At 36.7% G+C, this 23,930-nt stretch overlaps 1 protein-coding gene and 1 long non-coding RNA gene across 2 annotated transcripts in view; one reads left to right on the top strand and one right to left on the bottom strand.

Annotated features, from left to right (window-relative positions):
- LOC147578514 (uncharacterized) overlaps window positions 1-1,205 on the top strand; it is a 37,904-nt gene extending 36,699 nt beyond the window's left edge. The window contains exon 3 of the long non-coding RNA XR_015255286.1: window positions 940-1,205. This is a non-coding gene — a long non-coding RNA (uncharacterized LOC147578514). The remainder of the gene's footprint in view (window positions 1-939) is intronic.
- Window positions 1-23,930, bottom strand: part of B3GALT1 (beta-1,3-galactosyltransferase 1) — a 355,371-nt gene that overhangs the window by 210,340 nt on the left and 121,101 nt on the right. The window lies entirely within an intron of this gene.

The raw sequence follows: 23,930 nt of genomic DNA, 5'->3' as shown, positions 1-23,930 counted from the left end.
TGGGGAATGGGATAATAGTAAAATAGTGCCCTCTTGCTCCCCATACCCAGGGAAGAGCTCCTTTCTGAGTAGGAAGACATAGATTCAGGAAAAGGTAGGAGATACCTCAGGTCCTGCCCATGAGAGATGAAAGAGTCTAAAGCAAGGACGCCCTTTATTTCTTTACCCAACCTGCTTGGTCCACTTAAAACTACTTGCAGGCCTGTGGTGACTCTTGTTGAGGATATGGTCGCTTCTCACAATTTATCCTTGAGAAATTTAATTCACTGTACCAAACTATTTCCTTTCATCAAGCCTCAGGTGCATTTCTGTAATAAGAAGGAGTCAAAAGAGATAATCTCTAAGCTTTCTTCCAACTTTAACATTCCATGGCTTTGGAGAAGGTACAGAAAACTATTTGCTAGGAAGGGAATTCAGGCAGATGTAATTTACCCACAAGTCATTTCTGCATTTTCATTTATAGTTTTTGAAGCCAATCTCCTGAGGGTAAATCACACAGATATTTCACAACTGCTACAAGCCCCCAATTATAATTTTTTTACTGGTAGTGGCTGAGGGTATAGAACAAGTACAAACACTTCTAAAACCACTGAAGCATTATGAAACTTGTTGACATCTTAGTTCTCAGTGTAGCAGTGCCTGTTATTGCTGATAATGTCCACAGCTTTCCCCTTCTGAGCTCATAATTTGATAAATACTATATCTTGTCTTCATCACCCTGCTTCTCCAAAAGCTGTTAGTGACTTTTTAGAGAAGAATGTATGCAAAACATTGCCAAGAATTTTAAACATTATGTTTCATTATAGTAATTTCTTTCTTCCTTACTTCCTCCCTCCCTCCATCTCTCCCTCTTTCCTCCTTTCTTCCTCTCTCTTCCTCTCTTTCTCCCTCCCCATCCTCCCATCCCCTCCCCCTTCCCTTCCCTTTCCTTACTTTCAGCATTCCTAGAAAAGATCTGGAAGAGCCATGAAAAATCAATCAGGGTGATGAGCATTCAGTGGTCATTCCTGCAGGCAGCCTTTCCTAAACAGCAATGGATGGCTGAGTCCAATTCAAGTCAGCCCCTTAAACCTTACCTGCTTTGATAGGAGTTTTGGTTAACGATAACAAGAGGAAGGGATTAGAGTGGAAGATAAAGAAAGCTGTTGGCCTAGTGCTCTCTGTAATTCTGTACTCAGAATAAATGAGAAACATATTGGAAAATATTCTGAAAGTGAAGTTTCAAAATTTCTACAGTAAATATTCACTTGCAATTGAGCATTTTGGGCAAACATGGCTATGAGTCTGAATGGTGCGAAAGCTTAGATAATAAAGTCAATATGGTAAATTCTAGAAAGAAGGTTCCTGTGTGGAAGTGCAAGAGAAAATTTATTAGGAATATATTAGAAGAAAAGCCAGCAAAATGTTTTTTAAGATCAGCTCAATAGGTGATCCTGAATGATATTTCTTTTAGTTACTTGGGGTACAGGATCTTCAGAAAATGATATAGGTCAAATCAATGGTCGTGCTCCTTTTAAGGCTTCTAGAAAATAGCACCCCTTTTATTTAACCAGATAATAAGAGTTTTATTGTTTATTTTCTACCAATAATAACTTATTTTCTCATCTAAACATCTCGATTGAACTCCTTCATACACATTCTTACTTTAGATCTGACTTTCTGACTTTTGACCATTCACTCCAAAATTGGTGTTCCAATGGCTGCTTACTTCTGCCAGTATCAAAACACAAAATCAACATGATAAAAAATAATTATGTGATTCAAGAGGCTGTAGTGTCACTCAACCTCATTTGCTACACCAAATCTGGAGAACACCTGAGTTAAGTGGCCCAGGGGAGTGTCCTCAGATGGGGGGAATAAGGGAGAGAAGATGGTAGCCATTTTTACATTGTTTTGCATGGTATTTATTGATCCAGGAAACAAACACAAAATTCTGAATAAAATGACTTGGAAACAAAAAACAATACAAAATAATTATTGCTAACAGTTCTAAACACCATATTCAGAAATGTGAACCTTGGATTCTAGTGGTTATTTTGTGCTTTTTCATCTTGCTTTACACTTCAGTTTTAGGTTGTATTGTGCTCCTCTCTTCTTCCCACAAAGATAAACCCACCCAATTTACAGTCATTGACAGTTGTGTATACATGAAAGGAGATGAAGGTAATGACAAGACAATTCAAAAAACTGCTTCAGTCTTCCAGTTCACTTTGCAAAAGGACTATACCCATAGATAACTTCTATAATAATACAGACCAGTCTGCACAGGGCACCTGAAGTTGTCAGGCTATATAAACATTTTGCCAGTTACTCACACCTTATACACTTGTAAATAGATAAAGTTCAATTCAGATGAACCTCATGAAAGGAGAATGTGTTATATTAGGAAGAGTTAGGTATCTGTGGGGGATATCTTCCATTTAGCACAATGACTGTGGGGAATAGGGTTATGGCATGTTTGTGTAAGACATGAGTAATTTGGCATCATTGCCTTTTTTCTTCCTTTCTCTTTTTCTGTCATCAGTTGCCTATGTCAGCATTCCAAACTGAGGTTTCAGTATGATCACTCCAATTCTCCATAGGCAAATTTAATTTCACACTTTTTCTTTTCTTGCCTCCACTACTTTACAAGAGAAGGGGGCATGACATTGCCAAGTCATGCCAGCGTACCTCCCTTGCCAGGAATGACAATAGATGAGCAATGTTATAAACCATGGGTATCATGGATTTTGACCTAATCCCAATTGTATTGCATACCACTTACAAATGTGATTGGTGACAGCAGAAATAAAGAGGTAATTCACTAATAACATTTGAGTCATCAACAAACAGTAAAGGATAAGCTTTGCATTTCTCATTCTTGATGTAGATAAATAATTTCCCCTTAAATCTCAAAGATAGATATGATGTACTTTGGTTTTATATTTTGTTTGTAAATGAGAATTTTAGAAATGGTATGTACATAAAGCTTACTAGCTGAAAAGCTTACTAGCTTACTAGGTTATTTTCATATAACCTAACCCATTCCATGGTTTATAAGATATCTTTAAAATATACTGTAAGTAAGCTTCAGCTCTAACCAACTTCTTCACAAGGGAAAGTTCCTTATATCCTTACATATAACTATATCCTTAGATTCTTATGTGGAGAAATGATGCGGGATGAGCCCTTTGACAGCACTCATTTGCTTATTCATTTTACACAGTAATAGCATTCATTCATTTATATGTTTTCTTACCTATTTATTGCATGCCTAATATGAACCAATGTTTTAGTTGCTGGGCATATCATAGGAGCAAAAAATATGAAGCCCGTCTTCCTGTGGAGCTTCTATTCTTGAGGAAAGAGACAGATAACAACCACCACCACAACCATTGCAGTGGCAAACAGCTCAACAAATCAAGATATAATACGTAAGAAGACAAATAAAACAGGGAGAGTGAGCACAATGTGATGAGTGCCATTTCAGATCAGGTGTGAGGGACAGCAGAGACCTGAATGAAGGTCTCATCAGGAAGGACAAGTTTGAGAGTCACTGAAGGAAGGTTTATCTTCTGATGGGCTACATTTACACCACACTAATCTAACAAGGCAATCAGAAAATAATATTAAATCAACCATTTGGTCTAATAAACATAATCTAAGAAGTGATCTGTCCTCTGAATCTGAATTTTTCATTCTTTATACCAGCTGTTTTTAATGGTACATGAATACAAAATAAGATATAGTCTTAGATTCACCAGTTCTCAGGGCAAAATAAAATCCCTGGGTACAGCTTCTGATGGTGAATCATCTTTGGTGATTATCACTCTTTTCTTATTCTGGAATTTTGGCAGCAAGTGATAAATCCAGGCAGTAGTTGGAAGCAGTGATTGCTGTCTCCCCGAGTGTGCAGTGAGTAAGTAGCTGTCACATGCCAGCAGGGATATCAGCAAACTAGATGGTGCTCACAGCAATCAGTCAACCAACAGAGATGCACTGAGTGATTTGAACTTAAAAAAATAAATCATTCTGCTGCTTTATGGAGAATGGACTCTCTGGAGAAAGAGTCAAAATGGGAAAACAGACGTGTGAAGGGCATCAGGAGTTCAAGTTGGAGCTGCCTGATACGTATGTTGAGAAGGCACATGGGTTATGCATGCCTAGGGTTTAGGGACAAAATGTCAGGGATAAAGATACAAATGTTACAGTCATGAGACTGTAGATGGCCTCTAAAGCCATGGACCAGACATGATTACAATGGAGAGAGGTACCCAGTAAAGAGAAGGAGGCCCAGTACCAAGGTCTGGAGCATTCTGATATTTGCAGGTCTCACAAGGAAAGGAAGCCAGGAAAGAAAACCAAGGCCAGGCACACTACAGGGAAGCCTGGAGAGTGTGACTTGAGGAAAGGCAAACCAAGGGAAGAGAATGTTTCAAAAAGGGAATGCCCCTCTGTGTCAAATGCTGCTGCAAAATGACTAGTAATTGTAGTAGAGTAATAATTTAACACTACTGGTAATAGTAGTAATGATAATAGCTAATGTGCTTGTACCCTTATTATTTGTCAAATATTATTTTAAGTGTTTGCACGGATTATCGCATACAATCCTAACAATATTCCATACAATCCATCCTCACATGGATCATCTCATACAATTGTACATGGTGAATACAGGTACTGTCATAATTTTACAGATGAGGAGACTGTGAAACAGAATATCAGTAACAGGCTACTTCGTTATGTAATCTGATTACTTGATTTAGGAAGATAGAGACAGTTGATAGTCTTAAATGGAGCTGTTTCTGTAAAGCAGTGTAGGCTCTAGGCTGACTGGAGTGGTTTGAAGAGCAAAGGGGAGTGACAAAGTAGAGAGAGTGGATATGCACACACACACCATTAGTGTGTCTAGCACCTAAAATATTCAATAGTTGGTGGCTATTATTAAATAGTGCTGACAATATTTTATTGCAGTTATTCTTTCAGATAACTGTCTTTGCTGCTGAACTATGAGTACTCTTTGAGGGCACACCTTGTATTTTTTTACCTCTGTATTTCAGCCCTTACTCCAATTTCTCTCATCATTTGAGTGTTCAATTAGTGTTGAGTAGGGTTAGAATAAGGAAGAAGTTAATGGAGGAAATTCATTTTGGAATGGCTTTGTAGAGAGGTAGTAAATCAAGTATAGTATCAGCAAAGATGCTCAGACCATTGTTGAGTTCAACATACAAAAATTTGTGAAACATTAGGGCAATAATTTATCCAAAATGTTCATTTACAGGATGATAGGTCTGTCTAGATCAGAGGTCCAAAGCTCAAAAGCCTAGGGCGATCAGGCTCCAATGGAAGTGAGTACATTGAGCCAGTTGTAAGCTTTGGAATAAGAAGACTGGGGCACATTGGAGAAAAGCCAGAAATCTAAAATTTTTATATGAAATTTTGTAATGCTGACATCTAATTCAATTTTTAAAAAAATTTTTAAATATTTATTTTTGAAAGAGAGACAGAGCATGAGCAGGGGAAGAGGGGAGAGAGACACACACACAGAATCTTAAACAGGCTCCAGGCTCCAAGCTGTCAGCACAGAGCCCGACGTGGGGCTCGAACTCACACACGGCGAGATCATGGCCTGAGCTGAAGTTGGACACTTAAACGACTGAGCCACTCAGGCGCCCCTCAATTTTTTGATAATACCGTTCAGTGTAAAAACAAAAGACATCTGTGGGATGCAACTGGTCCAAGGGGCACTAATTTGACTTCTGGTCTGCACAAGGTCAATCCCGCTAGTCAAGAGAGTTGATTTGGGGGAGGGGGAAGGCAGAAATTGATCAAACTTACAGTAAAAAAGCGAATTAAAGAATTTTTGACATAGTGTATCAGATTTTTAGATAGCATGACAGCTGATAGCTTAAAAATAAGAACCACAGAAGAAAAAATATATTTCAAGGTCTTTAATGAGAGTAGAAAGAGAAGCATAGGTAACCTGCCATAATTAGTATTTAAAGCAGATCTGCCTGAAGAATTGTGTGATCCAAGGAAAATCCAGATGCATGGGGATGGCTCTAAGGATCACTGTATGGTGCACAGTGTATTATATCTCTCTCCCAGTTTTGGTGATAGACTGAGGCAGCATTCAGAGACGTGGAGGGTGTGAGGTCGACTTTAACTAAGGGAAAAAATGTCTTCCACAGTCAGGTACATATTTTGTAACCTCTCGGTACTCTCCACAGCATACTGCTTAGATCAAAAGAATGTATCTACAGAGATATGTGGAACATTATATTCTACAAAACTATTGCCTGTACAATGCTGACAAATAATATTCTAATCTGTCATTTAGTCTTAAATGATTTTTTTAGGCAAATCAAATCACACTGTCTCCTAGGTAACCTCATAAGAAGTTTTCTTTCATTTTCTTTCACACATCACACCACTTCTCCTAATGGGATCTTAGGGGTTTGGCACCAAGAGAATGTGGAACTAAAGTGCTATATGCAGGGGCCAGCTAATTCTTCAATGATGTGGATGTCAACTAAATTACTTCTTTTGATCAACAGGACAGCAGAGTGCTTTGTTGTCTGAATCCATAGAATGATACATCATTCATACAGAGATAGACCAAAGAAAGATTACGTAACCTAAAAAATTCTTTAAAAAGGCAGTACTGGATTTTTAAAGTATATTGGTACATCAGAATAAATTAGTGGGAAGCTGACTAACCATAATACTGTCTATCTTATCCCTCTATCTATCTAAGTCTATAGTAATTGCTTAGTAGATAGTTCCCGGATTGAACTGAGCAATCACAGTACTTGAGCAAATAAACATGGAATGTCAGTTTACTCACAATTTTTTTTTTTTTTTTTTTTTTTACAAATAAACAATGTTTGAACAAGTTACCCAAAAGAACAGGCTATCTTTCTTTAATGTGTTTCTGTTTTGACTGAATAATCTGTACAAGTTTCTTACCTGATATTTAAAAATAAGTTAGTTCAATAAGCCTCGAATTTTAAATTAAAAATGAAAATTGATTACTTAAAATATAGCTCAAATCATAGATACACCTAGTACAATACTGTGAAAAGAATAAACTTTGCAACATGACATTCCTTAGGTCTAATACTATATACAATGACCCATCAAGGTTTACAATATGTAACTTTGTATCTTACCTCCCCCAAAGAAAATATATGTCCTGGAAGAGAGAATCATACAGACTTCTTATTTGGGTTCCTGTGGCTACTTCTTGCATCTAATCATTTTTAAGCCTATATAAAACATGTCTAAATTAGAAATTTAAGCTTGTAAGAATATTATCTAAGGATACCTCCTTGCTCGCACCACAGGCAGGCCAATAGAAAATAAAACTCTAACAACAGAACGTAAGAACAGAGTTATTAGGCCAGGAAATCAAGGGCCGAAAAGTAGTGTGCCTAAGTTTCTACAGCTAATCAATAGGAGGGCTGCAAGTAGAATCCTAGATTGATGTTCCTTTACTTTATTAATGGACTGTTTTAGAATTAAAAGCATGATATTCAAGAAAGACTTGAGAACTATAAATAAGATTCTAATTTAATTTTTAAATTTGTTATGGATATTAGCCCAACCATTTTCTAAATGGAGGCACAAAAATATAAAATCATAAACCTTAATGGATCCAGTATTAATGTCAGATTATAGATCAAAAAAGCAAATGTTTAAGATCTTACATCACTATTATTTTAGAAGATGACTGAATTATTCTACACAAAACTCTCACAACCAGTACATGCCTTTGAGCCATGCAAGTATGTGTCTCCTGCTTTTGTTTCCTTCTCTGACTTATGAGGCTTCACACACAAATATCATTGCTTGGTACAGTGAAACATGAAACAAGATAGCTGCTGACTATGGAAAGCCAAAGAGCATGGCAGCTTGCTTTAAGTGAGATCATTTAAAAATCAGTTTGCTTTAAGTTCATAAAATGTCATTTCATTAAACTGTTATCATGTATGAAATATCACAGCCATGCCAATGCTGTTTTATTTTTATAGCGAAGATATAAAAATGTCCCTTTATTATATAGTAGCACAAAGCACATTTTATATGCATTTTGTTGAAATATTTATGAAATGATAGATCCCTAAGCTTAATTTTGAAATTTACTAAATAAAATCTGAGGGGTTGGTCTCTCCATGTATCCACTTCAACAGTGTATGTACAGATCTGGAATTTACAGATATACAATTTACTACTCTTATTCTGTATCCAAAGCAGTATTATATAGTGTCCAGTACATGATAAATACTTGTCACAGGTTGATAAAGGAAGCAGTTTGCCTGATTCTGACTTTCTGCTTGGTTACTCTTGCTGAGATTATTGGCCCAATGATTATGGCTAGAGATTGTAGAGAAGGAGATATAGAATAGGCACGCAAACCAGAAACAAATCAGAGGTGGAGGCATCTGACTGCTTTGTGCCCCAGTGTGGTGGTGGTAGTGGCCGGGGCCTTCTGGGTATTTACTGGTGACAGAAGAAGCCCTATAATGTTTCAGTCTCCTACAAATTTTAGGCCCTTCTATGCCACTCAAGCACTGTATGCACCAGAAACTAGAAACAGGACAAGCAACAGACGTCCTTCTTGATTCATTATGTGAGTGGGTGTCTGATTATCCTTCCCATGTAATTCCTACAGGCAGGGGGAATAGCCAAAACACTAACAAGCTCAAATAGCCTGAGCATTAACCAATCAGGGTGGGAGAGAAGAGCCTTAGTAGCATCCTGCTGAATATCCACATTGCCACAGTGAATGGTTTCAGTTTGGTAGGAAGAGGGTCCTCTCTGCTTTCCAAATGGGCTGGACTAAGCCTCTGTATTCCACTGCTCCAGAGGTGCCTGCTGCTGCCCTGTCACGCTCAGAACAGACGGAGAACGAGTGATGGAAAGTTAATATTGCCTTGAGAGTCTTAACCTTTTCAGCTGCTGACAAAGCGACTCGCGGTCTGCCTGTTACTGCATCGCTCGGTTCAATTTCTTTTTTAATCATTTTGGGAAAGAAGAGGTAGGTGAGGAGTAGGGGCATGAAAGGCTTAAGAATACTTATAGTTAGGGGCGCCTGGGTGGCTCAGTCAGTTGAGAATCTGACTTTGGCTCAGGTCATGATCTCGCAGTCTGTGGGTTCGAGCTCCACGTCGGGCTCTGTGCTGACAGCTCAGAGCCTGGGGCCTGTTTTGGATTCTGTGTCTCCCTCTCTTTCTTCCCCTCCCCTGCTCACACTCTGTCTCTTTCTCTCTCAAAAATAAATAAACATTAAAAAATTAAAAAAAAATACTTGTAGTTGTCCATACTCTAAACAAACTGAAGTTCAACTTAGGCAAGAAAATATATCCCGAGAGTAATTGTAAAAGTTGCATTTTAACAGTGAAAATGACCATTCAAACAATCTGTATTTTTTTAAGGCAATTTGTAGAAAATAAAGAGCAAGTATTTGGATATTTCTTCTATTCAGATAAATGACAAGTTTGCAGTGCCAACAGTTTTTCTTCTTCAGGTCTTTGCATCCTGATTAAACCCTCATTCTCTTTATCGTCAAATAACTCTCTCCAGCTGGTAAACTGCACGGAAGCACTAGTTTCAGAATACGGTACCCAGACACATTCATGGGAAGATTTTAATTCAGAGAAACACTATTTTTGTTAAATAGCTAATAATAACTATTTAAAAATTTTTGTCTGTTACTTTATTTAAGCATAAAAAAATGAAGTTAAATCAATATATGACTACGGTAAAAATTCAAACAATATTGAAAAAAAGAAAATGGAAGGAACATCTCCTTTTCTTTACCCCCAATTATAGTTCTCTTCTGTAAAATAAATTATGGTTTACAGTTTCTTATTTATTCTTCCAGAATAAGGAAAAAAATGGAAAGAAGGACGAAAGGAGGGGAGGAGGAAGAAATAAGAACAATGCATACAGTGGGATTATTCAGTGTACTCTTTAGCATTTGGCTTTGTTTTATAGCATACTTTGGAACCCCTTCCCTATTTAGATCATTTTTGAGAAGTTTTTATTATGAAAATTTTCTTTTTTTTTTTTTTTTTCCAACGTTTATTTATTTTTGGGACAGAGAGAGACAGAGCATGAACGGGCGAGGGGCAGAGAGAGAGGGAGACACAGAATTGGAAACAGGCTCCAGGCTCTGAGCCATCAGCCCAGAGCCCGACGCGGGGCTCGAACTCACGGACCGCGAGATCGTGACCTGGCTGAAGTTGGACGCTTAACCGACTGTGCCACCCAGGCGCCCCATGAAAATTTTCAAATACACAGCAAAATATGAAGTTTGGTCCAATAAGCCCTGATACACCCCCATCAATTAAAATTGTTAACATTTTACCCAATTTGCTTATTTCATCTTTTAACCATTTGTCTTTATTTCTTTGCTGAATCATTTCAAAGTAAACTGCAGATATCATGGTACTTCATTCCCAACTACTTCAGGACTTATCACTTAAAACAAAGAAAGAATAGGGGTGACTGGGTGACTCAGTTGGTTGAGCGTCCGACTTCATCTCAGGTCATGGTCTCACAGTTCATGAGTTTGAGCCCTGTGTGAGGCTTTGTGCTGACAGCTCAGAGACTGGAGCCTGCTTAGGACTCTGTGTCTCCTTCTCTCTCTGCCCCTCCCTAGCTTGCGTTCTGTCTCTGTCTCTCTCTTTTTCAAAAATAAATAAACATTAAAAAAAATAAAAACAAACATTATCCCATACATTTTTGTACCTAACAAAACCAACAATAATTCTCAAATATTATCTGAATCCAGTGACTACTAAAATATCTCCAATTATTTCCCAAGTATCATTACTAGATATGTTTTCTAACTTGCATTTAATTAAGAATCATTCTTTGAATGTGGATACCAAATCTTGTCAATTTCTTATAATCTAGAACAATGCTCCACTCTGCATTTAAAAAAGTTAGACTGACTCTATGAAGAGATGAAAATTGTTTGGTTGTTTCCTCAGGGTGTTACTTGTTCCTCTATTCACTCACCTTTTTCATCAGCTAGCCAATATACTTACAGTTCATGAATGGCAAGAAGTGCATCTTATGCATTTAATCTCATTTAATCCTCAAAACAAAGCTAAGACATTAATACTATTACTACATCTATTTTGCTGATAAGAAAATGGAAGTCGGAGAGATTAACTCAATTCACTAAGGTCACATATCATTTGTGTTTTCCTCCCTGTTCTTTGTATGTGTCTCACATAGTTTTGTCTAGTATTATATCATTTAGAGTTGAAAAGACTTAATTTTATAAAGAAAAAAAAGGCCCAGAGAGACCAGTTGTGTGATAGGCCTAGTCATGTAATTATTTAGTATGTAATTTTCAAATGTTAAAAGCATTTAATGAGTCGGTGTCGCTGTGGAAGGTCAGCTGGATCTTCACATGGTGGCATTATATTTGTAAATCTGCCAAGGTACAGAGCAGCGTTTACAAAGTGTGATATGCAAGGTAATGTTAGGCCCATGCATAAGTAATTTTTATTTTTGCAGTTATTTATTTTTATGCATTTTAGAGAAATACTGTAACTAGTACACAAACCGTGTATATTATTCTTTAGCCTGAGGCTCAGTTAAAAATAAAGGTGAGTTAACTTAAAGTAAATTTAAAGAGAAATGTTAGGACAATAATGGGACAGAGAGCATATAGTTAGGGCAAAAACATCATGATGATGGAGGGGAATGACTCCAAAGAGGAGCTCTGTCTTTTAGGGTGAGGTAATATTATCCTAATTCATGTATAAAATCAGAGTGCAAATGTATCAATATATAATGAGAAATAAAATAGTTGTGTGTACTGAAATGCTCATCTATGTACAAATACATTATCTGCCTGTAGGCAGAACCCAAAATTAAAACAAAGAAAGTTATTTAAATCATTCTTAGGTTTAACAACTTCAGGTCAAATATGCCAAGTTTATCCATCTTCAGAACAGTGGTGGCCTTGACAATGGGACCTATTGAAGCTCCACTGTCCAAAATTTCCTATCTCTTAGAGGTTACAAGGTGACCAATTCTCTCTTCTAGCTGATTAGATATGTTCACATTCAATATAGTCACTAGAAAGCCATGTCTGGAAGGGTGTTTTGCCTTTCAAAGGAATCATTAAATATCTCTGCTCCAACCCATCACTTTTTTGGATATACAATGTAACTCAGAGGTTATACTTACTTCTCTTACATCTAATTATGGTAGGCTCCAAATACTAACAGTTGGTGCTAGTGATCTTACCCTAGACTGTTGGCGTGTCCCCTTACTCTGTGAGTTTTCTCCTATACTACTTAGCAGGAAGTAATTTTCTCAGAACAAAGAACATTTCTCACCCTAAGGAATCTGAAACCTATAAAATCCCTCGCATGAGATTAGCATCTCACTCTGAACACATTTATAGTAAGTAAAATATATAATAAGTAAAATATATCCTCTTACTGCTTGTAGTTAATACAATGAAGATGTAGGCATGGTAATTTGCTACCAAAGTCCCACAGAGCTTAAACAATTTGCTCCTGGCTATCTTTCCTTCCTCTACTTTTTTTGTTACATTTACCTAATTTGGTAATAGAGATACGGGGAGGATTTTGAGCGAATTCTTATCACTATATTCATTCAAAGGATCTAAAAATGAGGGTTGTTAAATCCACTACCGAGTTTGTCTATTTTTACCTTTTTAGGTAAATGCTGCTGGTTGCTGTGGATTCAGATGAAACCTGGAGACCAGGTACATTCATCTTCAAAGGTTAGCCACATATCCACCTATGTTCAGGTTAGGGATTAGAGATACATTTGGAGTTTTGATTGAATGGTACAGCAAGCCAAATTTCCAAATAAGACTATAGAAGCAACTATCTCAATTCCGCCCCCCAAGAGTTTACTCTCACAGGCTTGAAGCTAAATCAATATATGTGTTGACATACCAAGGGCCACCTCCACTAAAAGAGTTTTGGTTTATTGTCTCCAATTCACAACAGGATATCATATTAGGAAAATTATTTGGGATAAAAAGCACAGTGCATACTGTTAAGAGAATACAAGGACAAGCTGCAAAACTGAAAGAAAACATTTACAAAGCACATATATTATAAAAGATTGCTCGCTAGATAGAATATGTACAGAACTATCAAATCCCGATAATGAGAAAACAATCATCCTCAGTTTTAAAAAGGAGATGAGCAAACAAATTGAATAGAAACTTCACCAAAGAATATATGCAGATGGAAAATAAGCACATGAAAAGTTATTCAAAATTGTCAGGAATTAGAGGAATACAGATTCAATTCACAAGATCTCACCACACACCTGTTAGCATGTCTCAGTTAAAAATTTTGACCAGACCAACTGCTGCAAGAATGCAGAGCAACTAGGATTTTCATGCAGTGCTAGTGGTGGGAATACAAAATGGTACAGCCGCATCAGAAAATGGTTTGTAGTTTATTTAAGGAGTTGAGCATACACTTATCATGGGACCCAGCTATTCCACTTCCAGATATTTATCCAAGAGAAATGAAGACATACATCCACACAAAATCTGTGCACAAATGTTTCTAGTAGCTTTATTCATAATTGACCTAAACTGGAAACAATTCAAATGTCATGAACTGGTGAAGGGATAAACAAATTGTGGTACCTTCACACAATGGTATACCACTCAGCACTGAAAAGGATAAACTGCTGATATGTAGCACCATGGATAAATCTCAAGTGCATGATGCTAGAAGAAAGAAGCCAGACTCAAAAGGCTACATACTATATGAAATTCCATTTTCATAGTCCTTTGTGAAAAAGGTAAAATGATAGGGAAATAAATCAATTAGTGGTTGTTTGGACAGTGCAATGAAGGAGAGGAGGAGACTGATGATAAAAGAATATGATAGAACTTTTGGGGTGGTGGAAATATTCTATATCTTGATTGTGATGATAGTATAGGTTTGTCAAAACTCATAGAACTATACATTAAAAAGGGCAAACAGTATCATATGTAAAGTATGCCTTAAAAATACCTGACAAACACAAAACAACAGATGGATATACTTGCATTATTGAGGCCTGAGCCTTACTGATCCCAAACCATAACTAGACCAACAGCATCTGTCATTTCTGGCCTGAGATTTTATTGTTTTCTGGCCAATGGAAGGGCTATTGTTTAATGTTAGGAAAGGAATTAAGAGAGCATTATTAATATTTAAGGTTCTTTTCTTTGTCAAATGGATGAAAACTGAGGATGTCCTATTAATTAAACAAATGTCTACTGAGGACATACTATGTTCCAGGCTCTGCTGCAACATTAGTTGGCAGAATGAAACTGCAAACAAAAATCTCTGCTCTTTTTGACAGAGATTATTAGAGAAGACAAAAATAAATGATAACCTAGATAAAATATATATTATGTCAGATGGTCATAAGTTTGATGGAGGAAACAGAAAAAGCAGAGAACAAGGAAGTGAGAGCCAGTGGTATGGAGGTAGGTGGGTATGGTAAAGTTCTACCATGAAATCATTAAATATACGTGTGTCCTGTATTATACTGGGCACAGAAGATAAAATGATGAGGAAAAATAGATAGTCTTTGGCTTCCTGGAGCATTTGTCTAGTGGAGGAGAGACATTAATTAAATAGCTATATAAACATGAAAACATACACTGCAATAATTGCTTTATATTTTGAAGAAAATTGTATGAAGGGTTCTATAATCAAACAAGTTTGAGAATGTTGTATACCATATGCAACCCTTTCTACTCCTCCCTTATTAATATATTAACATATCAGGAAACCCAAGAGTCTCCACAGTGACTATAAACATGTTTAATTAAATATTTTCCAAATGTATCTGTCTGTGGAATAATTTGTCTACTAGTATCTCATATAATGTTCTACTGAAAGAGACCATGGGGACGTGCCTGGGTGACTCAGTAGGTTGGGTGTCTGACTCTTGATTTCGGCTGAGGTCATGATCTCATGATCAACTGAGCCCAGTGTTGGGCTCTGCACTGAGTGTGGAGCTTCCTTGGGATTCTTTCTCTCTCCCCCGCCCTCTCTCTCTCTCCCCCTCCCCCACTTGCCCTCTCTCAATAAATAAATAAACATTAAAAAAGGAAGAGACATAGGAATAAATATTCATAGTATATTTTTTTCAATTATTCTTTCTTCATTAAATGGATATTAGCAGAAAGATAAAAAGGTAAGCCAAAACTACCAAGGAGAAAAAAAATACACTTTTGTTCGATATTTCTCTGTTTTTTGGTCTTTGAATAAGAGAATGAATCAGGAACTGAAAAGAACTGTGTGCTTTCTCCACATCTATTTCTCAGAATCTGCTGGTTTGGCAACAGTTTCAACTTCCAAATGTAATATTCACACACCAAACTTCTTGACATAGAACCATAAAGAAATACTGACTTTTATTTAACTGATTTGCTGTGATGGTATATTGCAGGATGGAACAAATGAGTTAATGTACTGATACTGTTGAATGCAAACGTTCATTACTGTGAGAGAAAGAAGATTTAAATACCCACCAAGGGAAGGTAGGAAAAAATCCATGTAGGATTGGATTAGAATTAGAACTACCCTTATAAATTTAAAATCAAAAAAGTTCTTGGTACAGCTAGGGGCTACTATGCCACACAAAAATACAGTATTTACTAAAATATTTCTTATGCTACTCGTGACCAACTTTATGCGTCTTTTCAAATTACCTTCTTTTTTTCTTTTTCCTAACTCTATTGCCATGGTTTCGGTTGAGCTCAAAAGTGTTCCCTTAAAAGTGAAATTGTTTTGGAGGTTTCAACAACCACTGTCATGGCTTAGATTTTGAAATTTCTGAAGTGAAAAAAAAGAAGGATAAAGGAGAGACTAGACGTTGATTTTTCTGTCATCTGGATGGTTTCTAATTTATATGACCTGGCTTCAAGCAAAAAACAAACATTACAAATATCTCTATCCTCATTGATTTCTACAGCCTGCCTTAATTTGTCACATCCAGAGATAATTCTGAAGTCAATAGGCAGTCATTACATAAGATAGAGAAATTAAATGGGAGAAGAAGACAAAACCAGTTTCCAAAGATTAAAAAGAAGAAAATTAATTACAAGCAAAGTGCAGAGAAACTATAGTTTGGAATGAATCATGTCATACAGCTAATTAAAACACTAAAGCTCTCCTTTGACATAGAAAATAAATAGGTGTTAGTGGATTTTTCCTTCTGAATGTGCAAATACAAATCAGTATGTGGGTTGGTTGGGTTTAATGTTTAATACCCAATTTCTTCCTCTGATATTTCAGCTTTTTGTGTTTTTATTTTACTGATCAAATAACCATATTATATAACAGATATTTGCTTTGTAGTGCTCCAGTATATACTGATTTTGGTTAAAAAAAGTTTTAGGCTAGGGGTACCTGGGTGGTTCAGTTGATTGAGTGTCCAGCTTTGGCTCAGGTTGTGATCTCACAGTTCGTGCGTTCAAGCCCCACATTGGGCTTGCTATTGTCAGCTCGGAGCCTGCGTTGGATCCTCTGTCCCCTCTCTCTGCCCCTCCCCCACTTTTGCTTTCTCAAAAATAAATAAAACATCAAAAAACATTAAAAAAAAGCTTTAGCCTATTATATAGTATTTGAAAGCGCTTCAAATAAAGGAATAACAAAGCTACTACAAAAGGAGTAAACTGATGGAGGTCAGAATGATTGTGGCTAGGTCTCTACTGCCTCAAAGGTTAGCTATCCACTTTTATTTCTATGGCATTTTGTGGCCTTTAAAGTTGCAGACTGGTCTATACTTAAAAACAAAGTACATGACTTGGATTTTAAATTGTTTGAAAGAAAAAGATGGAAGGTTTTATACTTTTCTATTTTATTTTCACTTCAGTGTGCAGTACTCCAAAATTTTTCTGAAGTTCCAGGCACCTCCATGACAAGTTATTTGTAGAATATAAAATAAAATCTATATTCCTCATGATGCATGCCTGAGATTTATTCTTCAATTAGGCTTGGCCCTCTATTCCTTATGGAATGAAATTTGGCCCAACGGAACAGTAAATATTTTAAGTTGATAGAAAATCACTAGCTGGTTGATCAGTTGGGATTGACCAATCTGTAGACAGCTATTCAGTAATTTTTTTAATGAAATAGGTAATTATAGGCTATTTCCTACTAATAAATATTAAATGTTCCCCATGAACATTCTTCATAAGGTTTAATGCAAATAGCAAACTAAAGCAAACAGGACTCTGCAAGAACAAATAAACTAAAGAAACAGAAAACTACCTCTGAACCACTAACTAAAACAATTCCTCCAAATCCCTTTCCCAACATGGCAAACTAAGGAGCTAACTCCGCCTATTTAAAGCCATGCTTGAAAACAGATTGGAAGATAGTAAACATATGGATTTCGTGAATGTAAACTTAAATTTTAGGATTAGGTGGACCTGAAGCCAAATTCCAGCTCTTATTATTTTTTTTTTTTAATTTTTTTTTTCAACGTTTATTTATTTTTGGGACAGAGAGAGACAGAGCATGAACGGGGGAGGGGCAGAGAGAGAGGGAGACACAGAATCGGAAACAGGCTCCAGGCTCTGAGCCATCAGCCCAGAGCCCGACGCGGGGCTCGAACTCCCGGACCGCGAGATCGTGACCTGGCTGAAGTCGGACGCTTAACCGACTGCGCCACCCAGGCGCCCCATACAGCTCTTATTTAATAGTTGTTTGACCTTGAGCAAGGTACTCAAACTCAATTTTCTCACAAATAAAATGAAAATCATGTCTACATCAGAAGGTTGTTTTGAACATTGAATAAAATAATACATAAGATGTTTAGCAGCTGACATCGAAGATAGTTTTTTTTTTTAATTTTCATTTTAATTATAATGACTATGAGTGTTCAGTTTCATTTTCCTTTCTGGTTCTGCACTGCACTGTGCTGTGTCTTGGGAAGACTATAAGGAAACATATTAAAGACAGTTGGAGGTCCAGATCTTGCTTTTGAGGAATTCCAACATAAATGAGAGTGGGAAGGTAGTAATGGTTAGGGGTCAAAGACTAGAATTTCATTCATAAGTCTTTCGGATGTGAGGGCGATCTGGCTGCGACATCTGTCACCCCATTGATCGCCAGGGTTGATTCGGCTGATCTGGCTGGCTAGGCGGGTGTCCCCTTCCTCCCTCACCGCTCCATGTGCGTCCCTCCCGAAGCTGCGCGCCCGGTCGAAGAGGACGACCTTCCCCGATAGAGGAGGACCGTTCTTCGGTCAAGGGTATACGAGTAGCTGCGCTCCCCTGCTAGAACCTCCAAACAAGCTCTCATTCATAAGTCTTTCTAGAAGATGTAGGTGAATGAGCATACATCTATCCTCAGCCTACCTGTCAACACTGTCTCCCATTATTCTATTCATTTTAACATTTTATTGGTAGGCCTCACTGTTCCTAGAAAACTCTCTAACCATAGTAGGTTCTATGAGTTTGCTTAGAACAGGTTTCTTTGTTTGGAATATTGTTACCCCACTGTATCTTGACCTGTCTAAATTCTTCATAATACTTCCCAATACTATTGTAGAGTATCCATTTTTACCTCGTTGGTGTTCACGTAGTAGTTAATATCAGGACTGGGACACTGCTCTATGTTATAGTTACTTGTATGCCTGTTTTATCTTCCTAAAGTGTTATGAGTTACTAGATTCCATCCCCAATGCCCAGCAGAAGTTTCCTGTTACACAAGAGTCACTGCTGGCATTCAATGATTTATGTTCAATTAATCAGAAACAACTTTGTATTTTCAAAGCAAATAGCTATGTTACTTCAGCAAAATGAATGTTAACTATATATAAGAATATATTTGAGAAGAATCAGAAGATATCTTACTCTTGACTGCTTTATCTTGAGTTCACCATAATAGTTCATGCTCTGTAGTTGTATTTTGTAACTAATATAATGGATGATTTATTATTTTGTTTTGGATCAGCTTAATATTGATTGCCTTAGGTTCTATCAATGGCCAGATACCTTAGAATATCACAATGGTACCACTGTTTAATGTAGTGCTCTTGTATGTTATGTATGTGTATATGTATATACATGTATATAGTTATTTATTTATTTTCCAGAGAGAGAGAGAGAGAGACAGAGAGAGAGAGAGAGAGAGAGAGAGAGAAAGAGAAGAGAAAGAAAGGGTTCATGCATGTGAGTGAGCAGGGGAAGGGCAGAGGGAGAGAGAAAGAAAATCTTAAGCAGGCCTCATGCTCAGTGTGGAGCCTGGGGCTCATTCTCACAACTGTGAGATTACGACCTTAACCAAAATTAAAATTCAGATGCTTAACCAGTGAGCCACCCAGATGCCCCAGTGCTCTTGTATATTTTAACATTGAATATTAAGCTTACGAAAGAAAAAATTGCTTTCATTCAATGAATTTAAGATAGTATCAATTGTAAGGTGAATGAATCCCTTTTTGGATATATTAAAATGTGCAAAAATGTGGGTCATAATTACGATGAAGTATGATACAATAAACTCCTTAATGGTAGTACATGTTAGGATGCTTCTGGTTGCAAGTTATAGAAGATTCAAATCAAAATTACTTAAACACAGATAACAATTAACTGCGGATAACAAAATTTCCTCTGTGTGTTCCGTTAAGTGGCTTAGCAGTGACATCACATCCCCAGGTTTCAACATGTTTCCTCAGGGCAATAGCATTTATCCTAATGCTTGAGCTGCTACAATGGCAAGAGAGCTTACACATCTGGCACCACTGGGTCACTTAGACCCACATTCAGAGACATGTTGCTTTCTGTATATCTCTTTTTATCAGTGGAAAATCCTTCTCAGAAGTTACCCTAGTAGACTTCTCCCCATGGTTCTTTGGGCAGTGTTGAATCACATGACTTTTCCCAAGTCAATCCCAGGTAGAGGGGATGAAATGACAATCTTTGGCTAAAATGGTTCCTGTTCTAATTTTCTGGTGCTGATGCTAAGATTGTGGTTTTTTGAGAACATGGATGTGAGAATAGCACACACATCATAGTGAGCTGCTGCTAACAAGAACAAAGAAGGTATCTATTTGAGTCGGTACCCAATGTATCCATGGCAATGTTTATGCTTCCGCTTTATGCTTCTAAAGCCAGTTGTTTGCTCATTATTTTCAATGGCTGAGTACTAATATTCCATTGTATATACATATCACCTCTTCCTTATCCATCCATCAGTCAATAGACATTTGGGCTCTTTCTATAATTTGGCTATTGTTGATAATACTGCTATAAACATCAGGTGCATGTGTCACTTAGGATCAGTATTTTTGTATCCTTTGTGTAAATACCTAGTAGTGCAATTGCTGGGTCATAGGGTAGTCCTATTTTTAACTTTTTGAGGAGCCTCCAAACTGTTTTTCAGAGTGGCTGCACCAAGTTTGCATTCGCACCAACAGTGTAAGACAGTTCTGCATTCTCTGCATCTGTACCAACACCTGTTGCTTTTTGTGTTGTTAATGCTACAGGTATGAGGTGATATCTCATCATGGTTTTGATTTTGTATTTCCCTGACGACGAGTGATGTTGAATATCTTTTCATATGTATGCTATGAAATTGGATGTCTTTGGAAAGGTGTCTATTCATGTCTTCTACCCATTTATTAACTGGATCATTTATTTTTTGGGTGTTGAGTTTGATAAGTTCTTTATAGATTTTGGATACTAAATATCAGATATGTCATTTGCAAATATCTTCTCCCATTCTGTCGGTTGCCTTTTAGTTTTGTTGATTGTTTCCTTCACTGTGCAGAATTTTTCTATTTTGATGAAGTTCCAACAGTTCATTTTTTACTTTTGTTTCCTTTGCCGCTGAAGACATGTCTAATAATAAGTTGCTATAGCCGAGGTCAAAGATGTTGCTGCCCATTTTTTCCTCTAGGATTTTGATGGTTTCCTGTCTCATATTTAGGTCCTTCATCCATTTGAATTTATTTTGTGTATGGTGTAAGAAAGTGGTCCAGTTTCATTCTTCTGCATGTTGCTGCCCTGTTTTCCCAACACCATTGGTTAAGAAGACTGTCTTTTTTTCCATTGGATATTCTTTTCTGCTTTGTTGAAGATTAGTTGACCATATAGTTGTGGGTCATTTCTGGATTTTCTATTCTGCTCCATTGATTTATGTGTCTGTTTTTGTGCCCAAACCATACTGTCTTGGTCACTACAGCTTTGAAATACAATCTGAAGTCTGGAATTATGATACCTCAAGCATTTGTTTTGTTTTTCAAGATTGCTTTGGCTATTCAGGGTCTTTTGTGTTTCCACACGAATTTTAGGATTGTTTGTTCTAGCTCTGTGAAGAATGCTGGTGTTATTTTGATAGGGACTGCATTAAATGTGTAGAATGCTTTGGGTAGTATAAACATTTTAACAATATTTGTTCTTGCAGTCCATAAGAATTTGGACTGTACTTTGTCAAATGCTTTTGACAAAGAATTTGCTGTACTTTGTCAAATGCTTTTTCTCCATCTTGAGAGGATCATATGCTTCTTACCCTTCCTTTTATTAATGTGGTGTATCACGTTGATTGATTTGCAAATATTGAACCATCCTGCAGCCTAGGAGTAAATCTCACTTGATCATGGTGAATTATTCTTTTAATGTACTGTTGGATTTGATTTGCTGGTTATTTTGTTGAGAATTTTTGAATCCATGTTCATCATGGATATTGGCCTGTAATTCTTCTTTTTAATGGGGTCTTTGTCTTGTTTTGGAATCAAAGTAATGTTGGCCTTATAGAATGAGATTGGAGATTTTCCTTATATTTCTATTTTTTGAACAGTTTGGGAAGAATAGGTATTAATTCTTCTTTAAATGTTTGGTAGAATTCCCCTGGGAAACCATCTGGCCCTGGACCTTTGTTTCTTGGGATATTTTTGATTACTGATTCAATTTCTTTGCTAGTTATCTGTCTGTTCAAGTTTTCTATTTTTTCCTGTTTCTGTTTTGGTAGTTTATGTGTTTCTAGTAATTTATCCATTTCTTCTAGATTGTCCAGTTCAATGTTCTTTTATAATTGTTTGCATTTCTTTGCTGTTGGCTGTGATCTCTCCTCTCTCATACATGATTTTATTTATTTGGGTCCTTACTCATTTCTTTTTGATTAGTCTGGTTTGGGGTTTATTAATTTTATTAATTAATTTTTTCAAGAATCAGCTCCTGTTTTCATTTGATCTGTTTTATTGTTTCTTTTCTACTTGTTTCTATATCATTTATTTCTGCTCTTATCTTTATTATTTCTCTCTTCAGCTGATTTTAGGCTTCATTTGTTGCCCTTTTTCTACCTCTGTTAGGTGTAAGGTTATGTTCTTTATTTGAGATTTTTCTTGTTTCTTGAAGTAGGCCTGTATTACTATATACTTCCGACCTGTATTGCTTTTGCTGCATCTCAAAGGTTTTGGATCACTGTATTTTCATTATCATTTGTTTCCAAGTATTTTTTTCTTATTTCTCCTTTAATTTCCTGGTTAACTCACTCATTCTTTAATAGGAAGTTCTTTAACTTCCATGTACTTGTGGTCTTTCCAAATTTTTTCTTATGGTTGACTTCAAGTTTCATAGTGTTGTGTCTGGAAAATATGGATGGTATTATTTCAATCTTTTTGTAATTATTAAGGCCTGATTTATGACCCAGTGTGTGATCTATTCTAGAGGATGGCTCATGTGCACTCAAAAAGAATGTGTATTCTCTGCTTTAGGATGAAATGTTCTGAATACATCTGTTCAGTTCATCTGGTCCAGTGTGTCATTCAAAGCCATTGTTTCCTTTTTGTTTTTCTGCTTAGATGATCTGTTCATTGTTGTAAGTGGGGTGTTAAAGTCCGCAACTATTATTGTACTATTATCAATGAGTTTATGTTTGTTATTGTTTTATATATTTGGGTTCTCCCAAGTTGAGTGCATAAATATTTACAATTGTTAGATCTTGTTTTATAGTCCTCTTTATTATGATATAGTGCCCTTCTTCATCTCTGGTTACAGTCTTTGGCTTAAAATCTAGTTTGTCTGATGTAAGTATGGCTACTCCAGCTGTCTTTTGATGTCCATTAGCGTGACAAATAGTTCTCCATCCCCTCACTTTCAATCTACAGGTGTCTTTAGGTCTAAAAAGAGTCTCTGGTAGGCAGCATACACATGGGTCTTGTGTTTTTGGGTTTCTTTTTAATCCATTCTGACACCCTGCGTCTTTGATTAGAGTTAGTCCATTTACATTCAGAGTGATTATTGATAGATAAGAATTTAGTGCCATTGTGTTACTTGTTAAGTTGTTGTTTCCGGAGATTTTCTTTTTTTCTAATCGTTGCTTTTGGTCTCTTTCAGTCCCTTTTAATATTTCTTACAGGCCTGGTTAAGTGGACATTGAACTCCTTTAGTTTTTGTTTGTTTGGGAAACTCATTATCTCTCCTTCTATTCTGAATGACAGCCTTGCTGGATAGAGTATTCTTGGCTGCAAATTTTTCCCATTCAGCATGTTGAATATATCATGGCACTCCCTTCTATCCTGCCAAGTTTTTGTGGAGAGATCTGCTGTTGACTTTGTCTTCCCTTGAAAATTAGGGACTTCTTTTCTCTTGCTGCTTTTAGGATTTTTTCTTTATATTTTGCAAATTTACCTACAATATGTCTTGGTGTTGGCTTGCTTTTATTGATTTTGATGGGAGTTCTTTGTGTCTCCTGGAGTTGGATGTCTCTTTCCTTCCCCAGATTAGGGAAGTTGAAGTTTTCAGCTACAATTTCCTCCAATAAACCTTCTTCCCCATTTTCTCTCTCTTTTTCTAGGACTCCTATGATACAAATGATATTATGCTTTATGGAGTCAGTGAGTTCCCTAAGTCTATATCTGTGATCCACTATTTTTCTTTCCTTCTTCTTTTCAGCTTCATTATTTTCCATAATTTTATC

This window comes from Puma concolor, chromosome C1 (genome assembly GCF_028749965.1).
Source record: "Puma concolor isolate L17-30 chromosome C1, mPumCon1.1.hap2, whole genome shotgun sequence".
NCBI classification, from domain to species: Eukaryota; Metazoa; Chordata; class Mammalia; order Carnivora; family Felidae; genus Puma; species Puma concolor.
This window is presented reverse-complemented; position numbering and strand designations above follow the sequence as displayed.